Here is a 22163-nt window from a genome sequence, read left to right as displayed (position 1 = left end):
ATATTTCTACTATTCATGCTGTTACTCTTGAACATTCAGGCATAATGCCCCAATTTCTTACATGTAGTACAAGTAACACTTCTAGCTGGGCAGGATTGATCATTTGCCCAATGATTCATACTTCCGCATATTATACATTAATTCTTAAGGGTCAATTCCGATTTTGGTTGGAAGGGCTCCGAATCGGATTTGGCTTTGCCGAAACCGATACGGAGCCCTTGGTTCCGACCGACTCGTTCCGAGTTCCGAACGACCAAGTAAGATGCCTGGAAACCATTAGGACTGACCAAATCGGTTCTGGAAGGTATTTGGACAGGACAAGCCTTTCCGGGGCTGATTCGTACAGCTCTATGGACTTTGTTTCCAAACGAGCGAGTACGATAAAAGATACGGACAGCCTTTCCGATTCGGTTTGCCCAGAACAAAACGGCTGCTGGAACCAGTCTTTGGGGGCCCATAGCAGGCCCCCCTTCACCTGGAGCCCTCAGAATTGGGCACATGGGGGTACCCATTGCCAACCATGCACAACCATGCACAGTGTGGCAGGCACCATGGGGTGCCTGCCATAGGGTGCATGATTTTCCCCAACCACTCCTTTCTTCAATGGTAGCCTGTGTTCACGTTCGGAACACAGGCTCCCATTGAAGTCAATGGAAGTCCGACCGAATCGGATCTGAATGCATACGGATGCATCGTATTTGTTCGGTCGGACTCCCCCGATACGAGTCGTACGGAAAGCATTCCGGAACTGAGTCAGTCAGTATGCTTTCTGAACGAGATCGGAATAGGGCCTGTAGATGGAAACCTGGGTCTAGATTAATAATCATAACTCTTTTTACACTTCCACACCTTATTCTGAATAGTACTGATTGGTTAATTCGTCACTTCACTTTAATTAGCTTTCTTTATTGTTCTATTTGTTTGATTTAATTCATTATTTTTACCCATTTCAATTGTAATTCTTCACCTGTAGCTATGTCAGGAGCCTGGAGAAGTATTGGATTACGCGTGTTCCATAATTTCTCTTGGCCGGCTTTGGTGGATGTGCGCATCATCATCTGGTCTTGTACATATTGATCATGGTTGGATATGAATGCACAATTTACCAGCAATGCTCTTGAACTTGTGACATACCTATCAATAGTTTCCTGTTCAAAATAAATGTATCCATCAATTTGCCATCAGAGTTATCAACATCAAAATGAAGTAAAATAGTAAAAGTCTGAAGGTAAAAAGACTGCAGATACAAAATTCATAAAAATATAAAAATCCATGCACATATCCAGACAATATATAATTAAAAGATGACAAGAAGGTAGGTAAAGACATATTGGGTAGGCTAAGCATCTTTAGACCTTAGTGGCTCCAGTGGAGATGCTTTTATGTCTGATTCGCCACGTGGCCAGCAAGAATCTGGAGACTGAAAAAACACCCATTGACTTGCATCTGATAATAAAATCCCCAATGCCTCTCTATGTGCCCTGACCTCTAGATTTCGGCAAAGGGGCAAAAAACACTTCCTCCTAACACTCTGATATATGGGACAAAAAAAATAAAACATGATCAACTGATTCATTGGGATCAATACCTAACGGACACTTCCCAGCACTAAGCCTAGGTTCTCCCCCAGCTAGCGATGAAAGAAGCAAGTGGCAAGGATCCATATCTCAGTTGTGGATACAGTTTCCTCACAGTTGTGGGCTCATTCCTCCAGCTATCCTTCTGCTGGAGGAATGTTGCAGCCAGGGGGCCGCATTTAGACCGACCTTGCACTAAACTAGATTAATATTGCCAAAAGGCACTCTTAATTTGATCTTTGGGTATTGTACAGGCCTCCTAGGCTACCTCCCGTAAGCGAGCCAGCCTAATACTTGCAAGGGTTAATTTCACATGCTTCAACCAAGCAAGGTCCTTGGTACCTGACATGCGTAATACCTCGGCTAACCCAGTTTGATATGAACTTAGTTTGGGAGTAGCCCAGACTCTTCACCAGTACAGTAAGGGCTTTAACCTAGTTTTATCTGAGACATTCTTGAGACCCTAGTCCAGTCTAAGGGGGAGCAGTGAGGTACTAATGAAGGGTTCCTGTCAATTGATGCATGTAGCGGTTTTTGACTGCTGCCAGATTAGCCACATCCCTATGGCCTATAGCTCTACAGAATTTAGGGCAGATCCCAATGCCTGCTGATTATATATACTTGCAGCGCTGGAGAAATAGGATGGAATTGAGAACCCTGTGCATCTTTACAATCACCCCTGAGGTTTGCGCTCGCTTGAGTGTGCACTTTGCTATATGGTTTTGCCAATTAAAATGTTCAGGGAGGGTAGCTCACAGATAATGAAATATATGCTCCTGTTCCTGTGGGGAACCACTAACCATGGGATATGGGTGAGTGGAGGAGCATGGGTTAAAAACCATGTATTTGGTTTTGACGATGTTAATATCTAAGCCCCTGAGCTTTCAAAAACCTATTGATTATCTTTTGGATGCCCATGGAAGATTTAGACAAGAGCAGTGTCTTGTTGGCAAACATCAATGTGCTCAGTCTACCAGTATGTCACATTTTGGATCTATACTTTTTGTCTCTTTTTTTTTCAAATCATTCATATTCATTTACTGCTCCATAGTTTAACATGTTTCATCCTTTACCATTCATCATTTCCTACACTTATAATTCTGCTATTTGTGCTGTTACTCTTGAAAATCCATGCATACTGCCCCAATTTCCTACATGTAGTACAAGTAACACTTCTAGCTGTGCAGGATCGATCATTTAACCAATGATTTATACTTCTACATCGTGTACATTAATTCTTAGATGGAAACATGGGTCTAGATTAATCAGTCCTTTAAAAAAACTCTTGAAAACTTAGTTATTCACCATATAATCTTACCATCGTACAATGTAATATCCCCTGCCTCCAAGGCGCCTAGAGATCCCCTCGGGGATGATGTGTGCACCTAATAAATAATAAATGTAACTCTTTTTACAATACCACACCTTACTCTGAATGTTACTGATTGGTTCCCTTGTCACTTCAATTTAATCAGATTTCTTTATTGTTCTAGTTGTTTGTTTTCCCTCATTCTTGTCACACTCTTCAATATCAATTCTTCACCTGTAGCTGTGTCAAGAGCCTGGAGAAGTGTGGGATTACGCGTGCTCCATAATTTCTCTAGGCCGGCTTTGGTGGATGTGCGCATCATCATCTGATCATGTATATATTGATCATGGTTGTCTATTAATGCAGTTTACCAGCAATGCTCTTGAACTTGTGACATACTTATCAATAGTTTGATTTTCCTTTTACACCTTACAAAATAATTTGTAACGCTCTAGGATAAAAAATGTTTTTTTTACCAAAGTACAACCCTAGCTTCTTCAACGTTTTTGCATACAGAGCCAAGTTATCACCTCATTCCCGAGAAAGCATATTTGGCAATGAGAGCTAAGTTCTTAAACTCTCCTTGCCCAAAGAATTCAGTGTAGCTTGTTTTCTATACCTTTGACCTCCTGAAACTAGCATGTGAGTTTTGAAAGCATCCAGCCATTCCTCCCACAGTTTCCGGTTCTCCTGGACAAGATAAAAAATTGGGAAGTCACTGTACTCTTTATGTGAAAATGATACAGTTAAACAATAGAAGTCGAGTCCGTGTTAAATAATTATACATAAATAGCAAACGTAGTCTTGCTTGTCTTTTGGTACCTTAATACTATGCACTGCTCCTTTTTTTTATGGCAAAAGTGTTTTTCCGTTCCGTGTAACAGTTAATTTTTCAAATTGTGTTTTTATTGCCTTAAAAGGTACACTTGTCCTTGTTCTTCTATTCCATACAAATGTTAATTCCTTTAAGTACTTAACTTTTATGGCCAGTACGTGTGGCTGTGGCCGTGCATTGATTAGTTCTTCCTAGTTGCTGAAGGAGAGCATATGGTCTTTAGATTGCCGACTTTGGAGCTGGGAAATCACGGTTTGAGCCTCGGGGTCGACTCCACATGCTGTGATTCTGGGCAAATCACTTTATCTCCCAGTGCCTACCAAAAAAAAAATTGAATGTGTCCTTGTGTAACGTAACTGGGGCTCATGTAAGGCGCGCCAATACCTTCGGGTCGAGTTCGCGCTATATAAATCTGTAAAAAATAAATTTTAAAAAAAGACAACGTACCTTCCGTGCATTTAATCTTCACAGCAGTAATGTGGTCAAGCAGGAATGATAATTCCTGGGTACCTCGAGGAGATGGAGGCACGCGGCTGGTGGGCACGTGTGTTGGGCTTTTGTATACTTATGAACTACCGCTGCCCAGTATTAGCAAGTTCAAATATACGATCAATGCAGTGGAGTGCCGATCAATTTAGATAACGTTAAGCGTGCTTTGAGTTGGACGTGGACGTCCTTACATACAAACTGTTGTGTCTTTCCGTTTGCCAGTTGATGTTTGTGGTTTCGACACTATGAAGCCCATTATGGTTGGTGGTTCGGGTGAACTGCAGACACGCCTCGAGACTTTGTAGATCATGGTATAGTCCCTGGGTCACGTGGGGAGTGTAAATAAAATAGAGCCGGAGCGGACGTGACGTCAGTTGTGGCGCACACGCAAGGGTTCAGTTGTAACGCACCACTGTCTCCGTGTCATTGTGTGGATGAGGCCCGTAAGCTTTGCTGCACCCATACCTGAGAGTGCCCTCTATCTGTGCTTGGTGTCCGCTGCGAAGTAAAGTGCAACGACATTACATTGGCGACGACGGTGGGCGGCCGGACCTCCCGCTTCGCTTTGTGGCTGCTGTGGTGCTGCGCTACCGCACGCGGTGCTCGTGCCACAGAGCGCGCACTCGCATGTGCGCATCAGCCCCAATGCATGCAAAACAAGCCTAGAAGGTGCCGATGTCACTCTCCTCTCCGCGGAGTGCCCCCTGTGACGGCGGAGCCTGCAGCCTCTCTCTTAGTCCTGGCAAGGGCTCAACACATGGCATAGTGAGTCAGCCACGCTGTTCTGGGGCACCTGAAAGTGAATGCCTGGACTCATACAGTGAGCTGCCACGCATGAATCAGGGCCCAGTGAGGCTAGGTGGAGGAAGTTTTCGTGTTGTCCCCTGGATAGAGAGTTGGAAAGCCAGTGCACCACAGGAGGGATTCTTCTGGATGGAGAACGCCAGCAGGACGGCATTACAGTCTGCATCAGCCCAGTGCCATAGGGGTGTGAGAGACTCTTTTTGCATTTCAGAGACTGCCCACACCAGACTTGTGGTTATATTTCAGAGACTGCCTGCACCATGTCTGCAGTTCCGCCCATCGAACCATTCCTGGTGGAGGGCCCACCTTCTGCCCAGGTGCCCAAATGGAAGGAGTGGGTGGAAAGGCTACTCCTATTCTTTGAAGCCACAGGGGTGCTGAATGACCAGAAGAGGGCCATGCTCCTGCACCTAGAGTGGAAAGACATCTATAAAATTGCCAAGTCGCTGCATGAGCCAGCTCCCAAAACTAACCTCACACTAATTGGAGCCCTATCAGCGTATTTCGAGCCCATGGTGAACCAAGACTACGAATGCTTTGTGTTTCTCCAGGCACTCCACCAAGCGGATGAGTCTATTGACACAATTCACGCCCGTTTGAAGGACTTAGCAAGCACTTGCGGGTTCAATGATAGAGAAGAGCAGGTGGTCCACACCGTGTACATGATAGGAACGACAGCTCAGATGTCTCGCCGACTTCCGCAATGTCAAATACGGGTGGAAGAGCAGGACGTCACAGCTGTCATTGACACGGTGGCCACCATCAACATCATGTCATCAGAGCTCTATAAGGGAATGAAGTCCGCTCCAGTTCTGGATACCACGGCGATAAAAGTCTTCGCATATGGACAGGACAAACCCCTACTGATGCGCGGAAAGTTCAAGGCGACGATTTCGCATGGCTCCAATTCCATAAGGTCCCAGGTATACATGGCAGAAGATGGACAGGGCATGCTATTGGGTTGCCGTGCTGCCAAAGACTTGGGAGTTGTGACATTCGCGTTTGGGATTCACCAAGAGACGGTGTGACATATCCTAGCCAAATTCCCAGATGTATTCAATGGGATTGGAAGATTATGAGGAAAAGAAGTATGCCTTCACATCGATCTCACTGTTCAGCCTGTAGCCCTACGCCACAGGTGTGTAGCGTTTCACCTGAGGCCACTAGTAGAAAAGGAATTTGCCAAGCTGGATCTGCTGGGATCATTGAGAATGTACCAGGCCCTACCCCCTGGGTGTCGCCCATAGTGGTCACTCGAAAACCTAAGCAACCGGGTGAGGTGCGAATCTGTGTTGACATGAGGCTGCCAAATGCTGCAATCAAAAGGGAAAGACACCTCACTCCCACGATTGATGATCTGATTGGGGAACTGAGTGAAGCATGATGGTTCTCCAAGCTGGACCTTCGATCGGGATATCACCAGTTGGTGTTGGACAAAGAGTCACGTTACATCGCGACTTTTTCCACCCATATCGGCCTGAGGAGATACACCTGTCTTAGTTTTGGAGTGTTGAGCGCGGTGGAGGTCTTTCAGAATGTGATCCACGAGTTACTGATGGATCTTCCGGGGATGGTGAACGTCAGTGATGACATTCTTATCCACGCCAAGACAGTTGCTGAACACAATGCCAGGCTGATGCAAGTCCTGCAGAGAATCAAAGAATCTGGCCTCACGCTCCACCGAGACAAGTGTGAGTTTCTCTAACAGCAAATCCAGGTCTTTGGCTATGTATTCTCGGCCGCAGGTGTGACTCCCAACCCGGACAAAGTGTGCGACATAAAGCTGGCCCCTGCTCCTACCAGCGTCACCGAAGTACAAAGCTTCCTTGGCATGGTCAATTACTGTGGCGGATTCATCCTGGATCTGACCACTCTCACTCAACCTCTCTGAGAGCTTATCAAAGCTCTGTCCCAAGGATCTGGGATTCTGAACATGAGACAGCGTTCCAGGCAGTTAAGGATGCTCTGTCCGCCAACATGACCTTGGCGTTCTTCGACCCTCGGAAGTTGACGAATGTAGCTGTCAATGCTGGACCGAAGGGACTGGGAGCAGTCTTACTGCAGCGGAGTCGGGCAGAGGAAGATTGGGCCTCGGTGGCCTTCGCGAGTCGGTTATTGACAGACACTGAGCAGTGGTATTCCCAAATAGAAAAGGAAGCCCTAGCCATCCACTGGGAATGCCGCCACTTCCAATTGTATGTGTATGGGCACCCTTTTGTCGTGGCCACTGACCATAAGCCGCTTCTCTCACTATTTGTGGGAAAAGCCTCAAAACCGCCCCCACGCATAGAAAAATGGATTCTACAGCTGCAGGGGTACAACTGCCGTGTGGAGTACCGTCCCGGAGCGCAGAACCCGGCCGAGCATCTCTCCTGACACCCTCGGGCGGCTACTCCAGCAGAGGAGGATGATGCTGAAAACACGGAAGAATATGTTCTGTATGCCACTGCCAGAACGTTCCCCATTCCTTTGTCCATGAAGACCCTTAGAGAAGAAACTAGACAAAATGAGTATCTCCAGCGAGCCATAGGGATTCTGAAGCATGGATGGTGGCAAGGCGCGAGGAGAGAATGGAAAGCTCTCACCACTGAAGCAAAAAGGATCATGGAGAGTTTGTACAATGTCCGACAGGAGCTCAATGAAGATTCTACAGGATGCCTACTGCAACGACATCGCCTTGTGATACCTTCCGCCCTGACCAACCAGGTAATCTAATTGGCGCATGGGCCACCAGGGAATGGTGAAAACCAAGACCTGCCTGAGAACAAAAGTGTGGTTTCCGCTGATGGATGAAAAAGTAGAGGAGGTGGTGAGGTCATGCCAATGATGTCAGGCTACTGGGGAAAGCAGTTCACCAGCCCCAATAATCACGGAACCTCGACCTGACCGCCCCTGGGCGTGCGTCAGTTTGGACTTTGGAAGCCTCCCGGATGGGAGACACACATTTGTACTAATCGATGACCACTCTAAGTATCCTGAGGTGGAAATACTACAATCTCTGATGGCCAGTGAAGTCCTCCCAAAGATGGAGAAAGTCATGGCCACTCATGGGCTCATACAAGATATACGGACCGACAACGGTCCTGCGTTTCAAGGACATAAAATAGCAAATTACCTGTTGTCTCTAGGAATCACTCACAAGAAAATACCCCTCGGTGGCCGCAAGCGAACGGCGAAGCAGAAAGGTTTATGCGTACCTTAAACAAAGTCATTCGCATAGTCCATGACCGCAAACAGTCTTTGGAGCTCGCCCTTTTCTCTTTTCTTCGGGGCTACAGACAAACACCACACTCTATGACTAGAGTAGCTCCTGGTCATCTTTCCATGGGATGGGTGATTACGGATTCCATTCCCCATCATCCGAGGTGGTGTCCCGAGTAGCCCCAGGAACTGCTGATCCAAGCGCGTCGCCTGCACCGCAATGATCATACCAGTCAGCGACAGTGATCACGACTGCCCGTCATCAAAGTGGGTGATCTGGTTCTTCTGCCGAATCGAGCTTCTACCAGCAAATTTGGTCTGCTGTATGAGAAGGTGACATGGACTGTCACCCATCTGAGTGGTACCAGAGTCACTGCACATCTGGGTGTGGAGGTGGTTACTATCATTGTGTCTTTCTTCAAGATCTTTCATCCAGCTTGAGAGGTTCCTCTTGAGGTGAGCCTGCCTGGGCCTAGTTGATCGTGATGAGTGGGAAGGGTCTTAAGTGGACAGTTCGGCAGCGGAGAGTGTTCTTCTGGAGGCACCTCTGACCAGTGGGCATTCCCCAGAGGACCACCTGGAGCCCCCACCTCTCAGTGAATCGGGAGGTCGGGGAAATTCCCGGTATTGTCTGCGAAGAAATCCAGAGCCATCCTGCTGACTGAAGGACCATGTAATGTGAGACTGTTCTATTCTTATTATATTTTGATGTTGGATTTCTGCCGAAAGAAATGTGTGTTGTTGATACTGTTTGGGGGGGAATGTGGTGTTGACACTATGGGGCCGATTCCGATCTGGGTCGGAAAGCACTCCGACCGAGCCGGATCCGGGGTGTTGTCCAACCGAGCCGGACTCCTACAGTCCGACCGAGCGAGTACGTTGCGCACGTATGCTATCGGACTCCCATAGAAGTCAATGGGAGCCAGTTGTACGATGCGTACATGCGCTCCCATTGACTGAATGGGTATGTCTCGAACAAGTGCGCCCCCTACAGTGGGTACGCGTCGGTGCCATCCGCGCCGTACATGCCTGTGTGGGGGAGACCCATGGGTCTCCCCATGTGTGCGAGTCATACGGCTGCGGGTGTGGGGGGGTCCGACGCAGACCCCCGAAGTCTGACTCCAGGAGCTTTTGCAAGCCGGATGCTCCGACTCGGTCAAGCTGTCCGATTCGAGCATCGTACTAGTGTGGTCGAGAATCGTCTCCATTGCGCACGTCGGTTTGTGTGCGACCGAGTCGGACGGATTGGGTCGGAGCAAGGAACGAGTCGGTCGGAGAATTCACGCATCTTCGCATCGTACTTCATCATCCGGACCCGTGTACGGATCGGTTGGAAAAGAAGCATCGGAATCAGATCCGCTACGGCCAAACCCGATTCGGTGCCCTTCCGACCGAGATCGGAATCGGCCCCTATGAGGTCATAAGTGCGACCAGCGGGATCTCCCACTATAGGTGGTGGTCCAGGGTGAATTGCAGACACGCCCCGAGACTTTGTAGCCATGGTATAGTCTATGGGTCACGTGGGGAATGGGTTTGAATAAAATAGAGCCGGAGCGGACGTGACGTCAATTGTGGCGCACACGCGAGGGCTCAGTTGTAACGCACCACTGCCTCCATGTCATTATTTGGACCAGGCCCATAAGCTTTGCTGTGCCCGTACCTGAGGGCGCCCTCTATCTGTGCTTGGTGTCCGTTGTGAAGTAAAGTGCAGCAACATCACAATGTTTGCTGGGATGCTGGTGCATACATTTCACAGGTAGTTCGCAGTCAATATCTTCCGGTTTGATACGTTTTGAGGTCCTAAGCTTCCTTGTCCGTTTTATGTATTTTGATTATTGCTAGCCAGATGCACTGCTGTGGGTTTATGCCTGTGAAGCTTGACTAATGGTCGCCGCAAATGTAATCCTTCTGATCCTTTTCACAAATTCAACAACTGATCCAAGACACCAGTTCTGAGGAAAAAATGTGTTTTATTGGAATAGCTCCCCAGGACAGCTATCGAGGGGGAGAAGTGTGGCACAGCGGCCAGGGCGCCTGCCTCCGGTGCGCAGGGCTCACAGTTCGATCAGATCAGAACAGCATCATGTGACTCTGGGCAATAGCTCACTTAATCTCCCCAATGGCCCCCAGCGCCTTGAGACCCTTACGAGTGATTAGTTTGCGCTTTACAAATACTGGATTATTATTATTATTATCGATTAATTGAAAGGTTACCAACTGCACAGAGGCCTCAAAGTACGCAGGCACGCAGAAATGCCCACTTCTAAAAGTAGGTAAATACAGTGGACAACCCAATATACCCTTGAGGGCTCGGGCAAATGTTAATAACGTTGATTTGCCGTCCATACGATTGCGCGTGACTCAAATATTCAGAACAGACCTCAGATCAAGTCGTGAGCGTCTATACGACCACTCGAACCTTTGACCAAATGACTGCTCTATTGGGACACTAATGAATAAGTGATTATACGTCCCCTGTGATTGTCCACTGCTTAAAGAAATTAAAAGTCATTTGAGACCGATACTACAGTATTTTGGACCAACGCCGACAATATTTATCATTTATCGGTATAGAGTCAACATACTAAGGGGTCAACCTTTTAAATATAATTGTCCTGCGGAAGGTCTTGTTAAAGAAAACTTAAAGACCGAAACGTCGACTCTCACACTGTTTTCCAGCGAAATAATTCTTTGTTTTTGTGAAAAAGTGTTTGACTAATTTGAAAGTGAAGGCATGAAGAATTGAATCATTTCCTTCCACTGTATGAATAATTGTTGTTATTTGAAGTACCCTTTTGAACTGTGATCATAAATTCGATTTTTATACATACACCCGACTTCTTCTTTTTCTTTTTTCTTCTTTTTTCTTTCCTCCTTTTTCCATTTACGTCAATCTATGATGATACATTCGCACATTTTTTACGTTTAATCCGATAAATTGAGTTTACTTAAGAATATAAAGAGTGACAGTAACTAAGATTGTAGGTATATAATTAACCTACCTTGAATTGATATTTGAAATTATACAAGTTAATCGTTGAATAAATCCCTTGAAGGCACCTCTCTACCTGTTAATTAACACTTCTAAAAGTGGCATTTTTAAAATAGTAATAATAAATCTGCTTTCACCAATAAGCAGGATTTATCACTACTATTCCAAACATACAAAACATGGTCGCACTACCCCTCTCAAGTCAGAAATTAACACTGAATCACATATCAGAGAATCCCCAATACATCCCAATGAGAGGGCAGCCTCACAGCAGTGATAAACCAAATAGGCTGTTAGTCAGTATTAGCACATGCTACACAGTTAAGGCACATGTCCTACCTTTTACCTTACACCGCACCCTGTCCATTGGACTAGTTAGGGCCTACCTAAGGGGTGACTGATATGTAGTAAAAGGGGAGTTGCAGACGTGGCACCCCACTTTCTATGCCACATCACGGCGGCAGTAAACTGCGCGCGCAGAACCTGCAGTGACAGAGGCCTGAGATAGGTTTGAAAGGCTACTTCAGTGGGTGGCGCAAGCAGCGCTGCAAGCCCACCAGTAGCATTTAATTTACAGGCCCTGGGTATATGGGATACCACCGTACAAGGGACTCACAGGTACATTAAATATGCCAATCAGATGTAGACCAATCTTACTAAGCTTACCAGAGAGGGAGCACATGCACTTTAGCACTGATTAGCAATGGTAAAGTGGAGAGAGTCATAAAACCACCAACAACAAGGAAAAAAGTTCTGGGATGACCCTGCAATAAGGGCCAAGTCCAACAGTCACCCTTTCCAGTAGCCACAATGCCATTGACACATGAAAACACTTAAGCAGATGGTGCTTTTCGCCCTCTCTCCTTGCTCCCTCTCCTCGCCTACTTTCCTGCCTTTACACCTGGCCCACACCCAGCACTCTGTAAGTGAGATAAATCACAAAGCTGTCCAGTCATGGCAAGGGACTGAACCGAAGCCTGTCTGAGCATATGTTATGTACTGGAAACAACAGGCCTGACAACACACAGCTAAAGGTCTTTATATCCCAGCCATAACAATTATGGTTAACTGACTAAATATCGAAAGTCAAAAAAGCGACCTACAAAAATATTGCAGCAAAAATATTGAGGACAAGAATATCGACATCCTAGCTACATTAAGGTAAGAACAAAAATATGCCCAGAAAAATATTGATGTCAAAAATATCGTTGTTAAAAATATCGTTTTTGATTTAAGTTAAAAAATATAATGGAAAATAAAGTAAATAATAAATATAATTAAAATAAACATAGTTAAAAATATTTTTAAATGCTTAAAAATTATAAGTAATATATATATAATTTAAAAATGTGTTAAACATATACATATACTATATAATTTGGCACAGCAATGTATGCGGTCATTGAGTTATTTCATCATATTAGATGATTATTATGTTGGGTGCATTTGCATCTTCGTGTTTTAACTCTTAAATTCATATTACAGAACTAATGTATTTGACACTTGTCTGTTAACCCACTTGGGAGATCACGATACAATTTGGTCTTAGAAATATTTACATGCTCAGTGGGGGATATTCATGTTTCGTTTTGTCTCCTTGGTAATATGCTGAAACAGCTGTTTGGACAATGTATTTAACTGATATTGATATTATTTATAGATTACATTGGGGGCAATTACGATTCATATACGTTATGTTTGCACTGTTACAAGATGTCCGCCGTTACTTAGCTCACTAGTCCATCTTTCTATGCTTATTGTTTTCCATTAAGTTCTGTTGCCATTTGTCAGCCAACATTCACGTGATCAAGCTCGATGACGAGCGAAACGCGTTGTGAATATAAACGGCGATTTCACTAAAGTGTACGGAGTTCGTGGTTTCTGAGAGTGCACATATTTGGAGTTTTTAAGGACATTACGAACCGGACTTTTCCCTGCCGGTGCGTGCACCACTCTTCATGGGTACCAAGCTGTCCAGAAGGGGAGACGTGCAGTTTGGATACTATATAATATATATATACTTACTTATTAATATGTTTTAATATTTATTTTAATCACTTATAAAAGGTTATTTGTTTAAATAAATCATAAATAAATATATACACATAAAACAATAATATAAATTAAAATTAAAAATATATATAACAAATTTAAACAATTTAAATGTTTTGTAATCTTTTTAAAATTAATTATACAGTACATTAGCTAAAATAATACAAAAAATATTAGATAGCGGAAGAAATAAAATTACTATTCCAAACCCAGTGACTGCAACAGTAGAAAAAGTGTTGGATAGCGTAGGGGTTAAAATTACTATTCCCACCCCAGTGAGTGCAACAGTAGGGAAAGTGTTGGATAGCGTAGGGGTAAACATTACTATTCCCACACCAGTGAGTGCAACAGTAGGGAAAGTGTTGGATAGCGTAGGGGTAAAAAATTCTATTCCCACTCCAGTGATTGCAACAGTAGGGAAAGTGTTGGATAGCGGAGGGGTAAAAATTACTATTACCACTCCAGTGAGTGCAACAGTAGACAAAGTGTTGGATAGCGTAAAGGTAAAAATTACTATTCCCATTCCAGTGAGTGCAACAGTAGGGAAAGTGTTGGATAGCGTAGGGCTAAAAATTACTATTCCCACTCCAGTGAGCGCAACAGTAGGGAAAGTGTTGGATAGCGTAAGGGTAAAAATTACTATTCCCACTCCAGTGAGTGCAACAGTAGGGAAAGTGTTGGATAGCGTAGGGGTCAAAATTACTATTTCCGCTCCAGTGAGTGCAACAGTAGGGAAAGTTTTGGATAGCGTAGGGGTAAACATTACTATTCCCACTCCAGTGAGTGCAACAGTAGGGAAAATGTTGGCTAGTGTAGAGGTTACATTAACATACTTATAAATTATCATTTTTTTAAATAAATAACATAATAATTATTTAACAAAATAATTATTAATAAATACCTATTAAATTAAATTAATATTTAATTAAATAACATTAAATTAATTCCCACCCTATTCCCCTATAAACACACAACGCGCGACATATAAAAACGAACGCAATTAATTTAATTATCAATTTATCAATAAAAATAATACCATAAATAATTAATTAACAATAAATTAATTACCAATAACAATAAATAAACACATAGTAACTAATTAATTATATTTAAATTGCTTCCCACCCTATTCCCCTATAAACCCTCTACACATTAAAAATAAGATAATTAATTTAATTACCAATTAATCAACTAACAACAAAAAATTACCAATTAATAATTAATTTACAATAAATTAATTTACAATAAATACAAATTAATAATACATTATTTATAATTCATATAATTATAAACTAATCAATCAATAATAATTAGTTACCAATCAATATTTAATTAACAATAAATTAATTAACAATAAAAATAAATAAACACATATTAACTAATTAATTATATTTAAATTACTTCCCCCCCACAACCCGCTCTGATACCAAAACACAAAATTTACTTTAAAAAACAAATTACTATTGTCTAAACATTTAATAGATATATTTAAAAATAATGTAAAAAGTAAAAAAAAATGTTAATCATACATATAAAATACATACTAAAATACATAACACTAAAAATAACATCGATATTATTTACAACTATATTTTTGCAAATGATAATATTTACTTCGATAATACATACTTTGATATTAAAAAAATCGATATTACTTACCTTAAAGTCGATATTCTGTTCAATGATATTCTTGACTTCGATATTCTGTCCCTACGATGTTTAGAGCTCGATATTAGTGTAGGTCGATATGTAAACTTCGATATTTTGACTGAGCACCAACATTTATACCATATATATCATGTATCTTCGCAGTTCAAATGGTTGCCCTCACAAGCTCGCGGCCAATTCAGCTCAGAAAGTTTATTTTTCAAAACTTTAAAACTAAACACACAGAAAGGTCCCCCGTAGTTCCAAGCAGTTCTGCCTTGTACTGACCAGATATGGTAAAACGTCTACCGTAGCCATCTCATTGCATAATGAGGGTAAACCTTTCTTAAAATGGCAAATTAGCGAAATAATGCTGTCATAGAACGTGAAGCGAACTCTGCAGCATAATCTATGTTTTAAAAGTCTATTACATTCTTATTGACTATGATCGCAACACAGAATAAACTGAATACATGAAAAATAAAGGGCTTTCTACTGTGCTGTGTTTACCCATAGGAAGACGCCAGCTTTATTTGCGCCGTCTGCTAAATAATTTTAATATGTATTTCTAGCGACTCTGTAATGTATACTATATGTGATTCTATTTAACATGTGCAAACTAAGGGTTTCACGCATATCCTGATTATTAATGGTTACAGGATGCAGTCACGGGTACACAACCCGAACTGAAAATATGCCAAAAATCCTTTTTAATTTGATACAATATTAATGCATGGACAATGGTGACATCTAGTGGCCATTACTTAAACTTCTGGTATATGCACGCCTGGACGTCTGTCTCTGTGTGCTTTGAGTGACGTTCACACTTATACCTGTTTCTCATGCTTCGTTTATCAAATCTTAGTACTGGAAATGTACAATAGACCTGCGAAGACACACACCGACATTGTGTGTCACACAATATTGGCTCTCTTCACATGGTCTCCTGGTGAAGAAAAGATATCATGCAATAATAAGCAAGGGGGAGAGTATGTGGCCTAACGGCTAGGGCGGTCGACCTCGAATTGGGGAACAGGGCTCGAGTCTTGGTAACGAAGCTCAATATCCTGTGACCCAGGGAAAATCACTTGATCTCCCTGTGCCTAAGAAAGACAAGCATTTACAATGCAATGGTCACGGCATTGTTAAAGTTAGAGCTATTGGCATTGCTCATTACATTATTTTTGTTTATGTTTTTGTTTTTAAAACATTTAAAGAAACTGCATCGTTATTTACAATGTCAATAGCTTAATCTTTCTCAAATGCGAGACCTATTGCATTTGCACCCACACACAGATCCACACACACAAAGCCACCCACACACACAGAGCCACCCACACAGAGCCACCTACACAGAGCTATTCACGTAGAGCAACCCACACACAAATAGAGCCACCCACACAGAGCCACCTACATACACACAGAGTTACCCACACACAGACAGAGCCACCCACGCATAGAGCCACCTACAAAAAAAGCCACCCACACAGAGCCACACACACAGAGGCACACACATACACACACACACATAGAGACCTCTGCAACAAACACATTAACCCACTGATCCGACGAACCAGGATTTGATTCTGTACCCTGTAGACTACACATGGAACAACGGAGCAGGCTCACTATACTGTTTTAGAAGGAAAGGAAGCTGTGTATACACATTCGACTCTGCAGCAAATGCATGAACCTGCTGAGATAAAGCTGTGTGAGTGTGACCAGGGTGCAATTATGTGACCCTGACACTCATCCCTGCCTGGGTGAGTTAGTCTGCCCGCTTATCTTGTTAACAAGGAAGTTCCACACTGGCCTGTGTGAAGCAAAGGAAAAGGTGACCAGGGCCAGTCCGGGAGGGTACACAGGTCACATATTCCAAATAATAACTCACACGGCATGGCCATGTTTGTCCCAGTCATATGACCGCAAAGAAGGAATAATGCGACAATCAGGGTGAGTCATAAGAAGCCGAGCACGGGCTGCTGGGTGACCAAAGGGTGGAAGTGAGGCCGCCGGAAGATTCTGGGACATCTTTAATACAGACTAAACGTATGGCTTGCCAGAGAACTGTGGTTATCGTGGCAACCTATGAGCGTTATCTTCCCTCCGAGACTCGAAAAGTAAGTCACGTGTGACTAGCAAATATACGCACGCCCCCATGACCGGACAGCATGCCTCTGGTGATCTTTAGATCTATTCCCCAGCCTCCCCCAACAGGCCTGATGCACTGTACCCACAGCAAAGGTGCAACTTATCCCTCCTGAAAGGCACTCGAGAAATCTAAAACCGGACAGGACCAGCCTGTCCTTTGCGACCTAGAACGACGCGTCTCGGAACTACAGCTGCCTGACCCTTGTGGCCTGGACATCTGAGGCTTCTTCCTTATGGAGGACTGTGGCCATGAGTCTCTAGCGCCACCTACAGTTCTACAAACACTTAAGTTATCTCCCTACACTTTGACTATCCACCAGGACAGCGTTTCAGACCTTTGTCTTTCTGCTGCAAATAGTTATCAAAACCAGACTATAGCACCCAAAATGCACTAGATATGATCGAAAATGACGGCGCAATGCTCTCAGAGTTCCACAGCCTGCGGTTCTTTTGGCAACCAAAATACACAAAGACCTCTCTGTTGGTGTCGGCTTTCTACGAGGAAAACGGGATACTCTGTTGTTCAGGAAGTGCCTGAAAGTAGGTAGGGGGAACTTCCTGTATACTAATGAGCAGACCCCGCCTCCTGGCAAAACCTTAATGGGGTATGTTTACCTCCCTCTCATCTTGTTTAATCCATTATATAGCAGGATTGTGGAACTTCGCGGCTACACGTGGGCATACATTTATAAAAATAAACAAACAGAAAAAAAAATATCTACTATCTCCATAATGCAAGAATACGCCAAACCAAAGATGATTTTAGTGCATGTATAGTCGGACTGTTTGATACGAAATGGCGAAAGGGAGGCTAGAGACAGAAGTCTTTCAAAGCCAGTTCTCTCCAGACAAAGGAGAACGATTCTGGGCAGCGCTTGGTGTTGGTCAAGTATGGCACTTTCTTCCCAATTCGCAACTCAAACACGCTTTAGGAATGAAAATACAGGTACGGGCTCTGAAACACAGCGCTCAGGATTTGTCGTAGTGATATGTCCCTTCTTTACCAAGCTTGTCTCCGGTGACCCTCCAAACAGGTTAGATCTTGTTCTTACAGGCTCTCTTTCTGTAGTCCCCGGTTGATGTGAGGAAATATGAATTTTTATGATCAATTGTGTCCCCTATCTTAGACCCCAACGGCTCCATGTACGTGTTACAAGTACATGTATGTTCCCTCCACTTCCAGCTATGAAGACGCAAATACATGTGCGTCCAACGTTAACATGTCCTCTTTCAGATCCACCATGAATGGGTCGAATATTCCGTTCCTAAGTATGCTTTACCACCGTCTTTATATGATGTACCTTTCACGTTTTTCAGCTCTGGCAAAGTTAGGCCCTGAATTCTGCCATCGAGCCTTTTCCTGCCTTCTGCCTCTGAATGCCCCAGCCTGAACTTGCATCTGTATCCATGACCTTTGTCTTACTCCCTGCGCGGCTAACGGTGCCTGGCTCGGCCTGTTGCCTGCCAAGACTGTATTTCACCTTCAAGTTATCTGCTCCGCTCCTCGACCAATACATTCCTGTCTAGTAGTTTAGGTAAACATCCTTCTAGCTGCAGAGCGAAGGGCCCGGCCTCACTGTCTCCGTGCAAGTAATTCATAGCTCCTGTTACCATGGTAGGCCCATGTCCCCTCGCATCACATGTAGACACGTAGACGCTTATACACGCACTAGCAGTCAGTATAGAATAGCCCCTGCCCGAGAGACCTTTCCTTCCGGATAATACAGTTCCTAAAACACAAGATATTAGATACGATTTGGGATTAGGTTGTTCTGACATCCCAGACTTCTGTCTCCTCATGTAGGGCTAAATGTCAAGTTCCCTTCACCCTCTAGTTACACGTCAATCACACGTCATGCTTCTGCGCGCGCATCTCTGCCATGTATTTCTGCTGACATTGCAGGATTCTCTTATGGATCCACCCACATGTAATACCATCATAATGACGTTTCTAGTACACGCCCTTATGCACGCCTATTGTAACGCCTTTTTTTTATTTACGTATGTGTATTCTTATCTCTCCTATCAGCTGTTACGCCTCCTGCATCTGCCTTTATTGTAATGCATTGACTATATATATGATAACCTGTCAATAAAGTATTGTCTATCCCTTCCCGAACCTTCGTGGTGACGGAATCGGGTTGCCTGGTTCGAACCAATTCCTTTGTAAGGAACAAAACCCCTTTTAAAACCTCAAATACCACGGATTCTGCCTCTTATTTTTACTGAGTTATTCTTATTGAACTTTACCGCATAAATTAAGTCTAGGTAAGTAAAATTTACCACATAATTGGCGCCCGAATAGGGACTCCTCCCCCACCCCACACGCCGGAGGTGCGTTGCAGGCCCGGTCTCCTGCCACAGCCGGACGGACAATTACGCGTACCCGCAGGATTTCCTGTATCTCCCTCAGGCCAACGGAGGTGACTGAGGCTGCGATCAACACCCAGACGAGGCGGTGAGGAGTGCGGAGGATCCCGACCAGAGCCTAGCTGAGAGAGCAAGATCCGAGGTATACAGAGGCCCACCAGGTTCCGAAGTTCAGTTCCGAAGTACCTACATCATGAGTCGAGTCGAGTCCAGTCCAGAGCCAGTCCAGTTCAGAGTTTCCGAGGCCTTCCGTTCCGTGCTTCCCGGTGAGTACCGTTGCTGGGGACGCATTTAGACGTGCGCATTAGTTTGTGCCGGTCAAGACGGGTTTGGGTACACAGATCCGGTCTGCACTGTTTCAGCAGTGTATCTGTACTGTTTAGCAGTACATCCAGTACATCTAGTATTATGCCAGTTAGCTAGTTTTATTCTGATTATCGCTGTTCATTTTAGATGTTTTTATATGTTTTAAATGTCGTGGTATGAGTGATTGTTTGATCGTCATTACTGTGTTTATTGTATTAATTGTGTTCAAATCCGAGTAAGAATCAAGTAGCAAGGTTTAAAGATGCCGTTATTCTCAAAATTAAGACAGATAAAAACTAGAAAAGGGATACTCGAGGAAGCCGTTCCCATTCCACCTAGGGACACTCCAGGGTACTTTATGTACCATAAACATGGCCTAGATGCCGTATTATATCTCGACTTATGGGTGGACTACACCAAAGATTTAGCAGAGAATCAGAGATGGCCCGCTGCTGGGACATGGGATGCAGATTGCATCATAAGAGTAGAAGAAGCATTATGGAAAAAGAAAGCCAGACAGTCACAGAAAGATGCCATTGAATTATGGCGTAAAGAATCGCATAGACGCACAGAGAAAGCGTTCAGAAAAGAAGAGAAAAGTAGGGAGGATTCAGACAAAGCTCGAGAAAACGTATTAGTTGAGGAAGGTATCCGAGTAAAAACAGAACAAGTAGACAGACAACGAGACACTCTTATGAATGGTATGTATCCTCTTCTGGCCGAGGGTTTACCTAAGGCCACTCTGGAAGTACCAAAAGATCTGCCGTCTCCATTACTTCCGACTAAATTGCACCACAAGACCGCAAAGGACATTTTTCTTTCTTCCTATTTAGACGATGTAGCCCCCGAATATGTTAATGTTCCGCCGCCACGCACACCACCTGCTAACGACGCTCGACCCCGAGATAATCTGTCCCCACCTCCGCGGCAACATACTCCTTCTCACGTACCAAACCTTCCGCCTGTTCCTACACTCCTTCTTGCACCTATTCTCCCTACCTTACACCCAACAAATCCTTTTGGACCTAGCACCTCAGGCGGTGTGATAGGAGGTTTTTCTACGCCACCACCAACACATCAATTGACTTTTAGGGATTTAGCACACCAACGTACACCTCAAACAGCGAATTACGATATATTTAATGAGCCTCTTACAGACTGTAGATATGATCCAGTACCCGGTAAAGACAACAGAATGATGCTATCATCAGTACGTCTACGACGAGTTGCGAACTATTTAATGATACTACCAGGAATGATTGATCATCTAGACAAAATATATCACTTTGTCCAAACAGGGCAAGGTCCTGAAAGTATTGGCGAGGGCATGGCATACCAGAAAGTGGACACGCAAAAACTATTGTTACGCTTCTTCATAAACTGCTTTATAAGAAACAGAGATAGGCCTGATGTAGACCCGGATGAAATGCAAGCACTTAACAAATGGGGTCAGAATATAGCAGACGGAAAACATGATAAACAGAAGAGTATAGAAATTATGTACCGAAAGATCCGAAAAACAGTAGAACAAATACATGAAAGAGGAATAGATGCAGATAAGACTGAATCCTCGGGGGAGGAGGAACAATCAGAAACGACAACAGGACAATTACAATTACCAGCTAGAGAAAGGATAGCTTATGTAGGTAAGGGAAGATCTTTTAATAATTCAATGCGTCCGATACGTCCAGAAAGTAAGAGAATTTTTCAAGCAGCCATGTCAAATCCAAAGACCCCTGAACACTTATTTCAGGCTACTGATAAAATACTTCAAGAACGAATGGGGTACCATGTACTCGATTCTATGGATGAACAAGAATTAGCCAGGTCAGCAGTACAATGGGCTGACAGTTCTGATAAATATAGTGATGATGCGCTAGCACACACGTTTTTGAATCTTTCACCAGACGAACAGCGTTTAGCTGGTATATACATGATACAACACCTCCTTATATTGTATAAAAGCCAACACTCCGATCCTGGTCCCCTACCTGAGATACTGATAGAACTACTCATGAATAAATGGAGAGGTCTAGGTACCGATCTAATTAAAGAAATTCTAGAACATCGGCACAGATACAGTGCATTCCTGTGTCCAGAGCATGATTCAGCTCCCTCCATGGAAAGAAAAATGTATTACATAGACAGACAGAATCCCTTACGCGAAGTGCTCCCAGTTAAAAATGATGATGATACTTTTAGACGCGTGTTTGTGTACACGCCCATAACTAAAATAGAACTATTGGAAATGAAAAAATTAGTGCCCAGCCATGACAAAGATCCAGCAGGTTTTCACCGTGAACTAAAAGACATGTTACTCATGGGTGATTATACCTATCCTGACATTATGAAAATATTAAAAGTATTATTACCTGCCGGTATTTACGAGAAACTCAAAGAAAAAGAATGGGAGGTGGGAGAGCAAAAGAT

At 43.7% G+C, this 22163-nt stretch overlaps 1 protein-coding gene across 4 annotated transcripts in view; it reads left to right on the top strand.

The window, feature by feature from the left end:
• The window catches only part of C3_2H2orf76 (chromosome 3_2 C2orf76 homolog), a 438804-nt gene that overhangs the window by 171710 nt on the left and 244931 nt on the right, over positions 1–22163 (top strand). Inside the window, exon 1 of one of the 4 annotated variants that reach the window (XM_085647481.1) lies at positions 12020–12368. The exons of the other annotated variants lie outside the window; for them this stretch is intronic. The gene's annotated coding sequence lies outside the window, so the exon portion shown is untranslated. Of the gene's footprint in view, positions 1–12019; positions 12369–22163 lie in introns of those variants that run through there. 4 annotated transcript variants of the gene reach the window in all.

The sequence above is a fragment of the Triturus cristatus genome, chromosome 3_2 (genome assembly GCF_964204655.1).
Source record: "Triturus cristatus chromosome 3_2, aTriCri1.1, whole genome shotgun sequence".
NCBI lineage: Eukaryota > Metazoa > Chordata > Amphibia > Caudata > Salamandridae > Triturus > Triturus cristatus.
This window is presented reverse-complemented; position numbering and strand designations above follow the sequence as displayed.